The sequence below is a fragment of the Sapajus apella genome, unplaced genomic scaffold (assembly GCF_009761245.1).
Source record: "Sapajus apella isolate SASKATOON/1434 unplaced genomic scaffold, GSC_monkey_1.0 scaffold4193, whole genome shotgun sequence".
Classification (NCBI taxonomy): domain Eukaryota; kingdom Metazoa; phylum Chordata; class Mammalia; order Primates; family Cebidae; genus Sapajus; species Sapajus apella.
In genome coordinates, this window is record NW_022441119.1 from 1,655 (window position 1) to 5,032 (window position 3,378).

Here is a 3,378-nt window from a genome sequence, read left to right on the forward strand (position 1 = left end):
AAAGAAAAATAATTTCAGCAAAATAGGTCAATTTGAAAAGAAAATGTATCTTTTTTTTTTTAACAAATTTTTACCTAAAGTGATTAAGGAAGTAAAGGTGGGGTGGGGGAGAGTGGGATTCCTCTCTAGATTAAAAGTCCCAGGGGAATTTTAGAGGTCGCTTTGAAGAGATTGGCACATGCAAACAAATGTTCTTTAGTTTATCTATTTGGCCAAAACTTTATCTCCATTTTAAGGCCTCCTTTCTGTAAATGAAGTTTTCATCTTACCCATGAAACTGCATATCACAAATTCACCAAGTTTAAAAAAAAAAAAAAAGAGGTTTATGGAGCATTCCCTTTATTTACACTTCTATACCGACCCTTCGGACCCTTTTACTTCTGTCCTCAGAACCCTACTCTAGGAAGATTTCTCCAAGAAATTCAGTTTGGCCATTATGTATATGAAGACCTGATTTTTGTTTGTTTGTTTGTTTTTGAGACAGATTCTCACTCTGTCACCCAGGTTGGAGTGCAATGGTGTGATCTCGGCTCACTGCAACCTCTGCCTCCTGGGTTCAAGCGATTCTTGTGCCTCAGCCTCCTGAGTAGCTGGGATGGTAGGCGTGCACCACTATGCCCAGCTAATTTTTGTATTTTTAGTAGAGATGAGGTTTCATCATGTTGGTCAGGCTGGTCTCAAACTCCTGACCTCAGGCGATCCCTCACCTTGGTCTCTCAAAGTGCTGGGATTACAGGTGTGAGCCACTGTGCCCAGGAAGACCTGGTCTTTTTTTTTTTTTTTTTCCTCAAGCCAGCTGTGCTTTACTGACAGCGCGCCACTCAGGCCATGACCGCGAACTTCCGCAGCGGGTACAGCCGCTCCTTCCGCTGCTGCTTCTTGGTCTTCAGGTTCTCTTCGTGCTTGTTGAGCCGGCGGCGCATGGCGCGCGTCTTCTTCGGCCGCAGGTCCAGGGGCTTATACTTCTTGCCCTTGTAGAATTTCCTGAGGTTTTCTTTCTGAGTCTGATTAATAACTGTGAGAACACGGGCAATAGATTTGCGCACGACTCGGATCTTAGAGAGCTTGGAGGCCGGGCCGCCTGTCACTTTGGCGACACGCAGCTGGGACAGCTCCACCTTCAGGTCGTCCAGCTGCTTCAGCAGCTCCTTCTTCTTCCCCCGAAGGTCTCCAGCCTTTATCTTGGCCATCGCTGCACAGGCCGCCGCTGCCGCTGCCGTCGCCGGTCGCTCCGAGAGAAAGACTTTTTTTTTTTTTTTAAGATGGAGTTTCACTCTTGTTACCCAGATTGGAGTGCAATGCCCTGATCTCAGCTCACCGCAGCCTCTGCCTCCTGGGTTCAGGCAATTCTCCTGCCTCAGCCTCCTGAGTAGCTGGGATTACAGGCATATGCCACCATGCCCAGCTAATTTTTTGTGTTTTTAGTAGAGACAGGGTTTCACCATGTTGACCAGGATGGTCTCAATCTTTTGACCTCGTGATCCACCCACCTCGGCCTCCCAAAGTGCTGGGATTACAGGCTTGAGCCACCGCACCTGGCCAAGAGCTGGTCTTTATATATCTAAAGCCTCCACATCTGGCAGATATCTGGGAAGTTATTTAAAACACTGGATAGATCCTTACATAAAAACAGATTCAGGGCTGGGCGTGGTGGCTCACACCTGTAATCCCAGCACTTTGGGAGGCTGAGGCAGTGGGTCACCTGAGGTCAGGAGTTTGAGAACAGCCTGACCAACATGGTGAAGCCCCGTCGCTATTAAAAAAAAAAAAAAAAAAAAAAGATTCAGGCCCGGCTCAGTGGCTCATGCCTGTAATCCTAGTACTCTGGAAGGCCAAGGCGGGCAGGTCACTGGAGGTTCTCCTTGGGCACATTCTCTGAAGAAGGCTGGAAAAAGGATCTCTTGCTAAAGCTGATCAATCTTTTTTTTTTTTTTTTTGAGACAGAGTTTCGCTCTTGTTACCCAGGCTGGAGTGCAATGGCGCGATCTTGCCTCACCGCAACCTCTGCCTCCTGGGTTCAGGCAATTCTCCTGCCTCAACCTCCTGAGTAGCTGGGATTACAGGCACGTGCCACATGCCCAGCTAATGTTTTGTATTTTTAGTAGAGACGGGGTTTCACCATGTTGACCAGGATGGTCTCGATCTCTTGACCTTGTGATCCACCCGCCTCGGCCTCCCAAAGTGTTGGGATTATGGGTGTGAGCCTCCGCGCCTGATGCTGATCAATCTTTTTAACTGTCCACCACTGGCCTCCAAGACCCAGAGATTTCAGATCAAAAGTAAATCTCCACCACTCACCCACCTTCCACATCATTGCTTAAACAACTGTAAACTATTACCTTTGCTTTCTATATGGTGAGGGTTTAAGATAAATAACAATCCCTGAATTAAATAAAAAATAAAAACATAGGCCCTCTTCAAAGTTAACATGTAATATAAATCATGTATAGACAACTATGCCAGCCTGGCCAACATGGTGAACTCTCGTCTCTACCAAAAATACAAAAATTAGCTGGGTGTGGTGGCAGGTGCCTATAATCCCAGTTACTAGGGAGGCGGAGGCAGGAGAATCCCTTGACTCTGGAAGGTAGAGGTTGCCATGAGCCAAGATCATGCCACTCCACTCCAGTCTGAGTGACAGAGATATAGTTTATCTCAAAAAAAAAAAAAAAAAAAAAAACCCCACACAACTATGTGGTCACTCTTGGTGGTTTATGCAGACAGCTGTGGTGACATTACCCCATTTCAAGGAAGGGTTTTTGTAAAATAACATTCACTGATCAGAGAATGAGGGGCAGGCAGTGACTTGTAAATACTCACTTCAGTCTCACAACATTCCTTGTGTTGTAGGCATGGACTCCCATTTTACAGAAGATCCAAAGAGAGGTTCTGTGTCTTGCCCAAGGCAAGTGTCACGGAGCCCAGCAATCTAGCACTGTGTACGACTGTGGCAATAGGTCCAAACACAGCCCAGCTGAGTCTACCCTGCTGGTGATTAGTGAGTGCCATGTAAGGATGTGAGTGCCAAGAAGCCCTGGACTTCTTTCCTTTCCCAAACTGTTTGAAAGGCCTTGAATTAGCATCTATGCCACAACAGTTTTAAAGTATTGCCAGAGTCCTACACTGTCACCCAGGCTGGAGTGCAATGGCATGATCTCGGCTCACTGCAACCTCTGATTCTTGGGTTCAAGCGATTCTCTTGCCTCAGCCTCCCGGGTAGCTGGGATTACAGGTGACTGCCACAACACCTGGCTAATTTTTTTGTATTTTTAATAGAGATGGGGTTTCTCCATATTTGCCATGACTGGTCTGGTCTCTAACTCCTGACCTCAGGTAATCTGCCAGCTTTGGCCTTCCAAAGTTCTGGGATTATAGGGG

At 46.8% G+C, this 3,378-nt stretch overlaps 1 pseudogene across 1 annotated transcript; it reads right to left on the bottom strand.

Annotated features, from left to right (window-relative positions):
* Positions 1-790: 790 nt before the first annotated feature.
* Positions 791-1,237, bottom strand: LOC116547695 (annotated as a pseudogene). Its single transcript, XR_004267142.1, has one exon. The product of XR_004267142.1 is annotated as a 60S ribosomal protein L35 pseudogene (transcript).
* Positions 1,238-3,378: the final 2,141 nt, after the last annotated feature.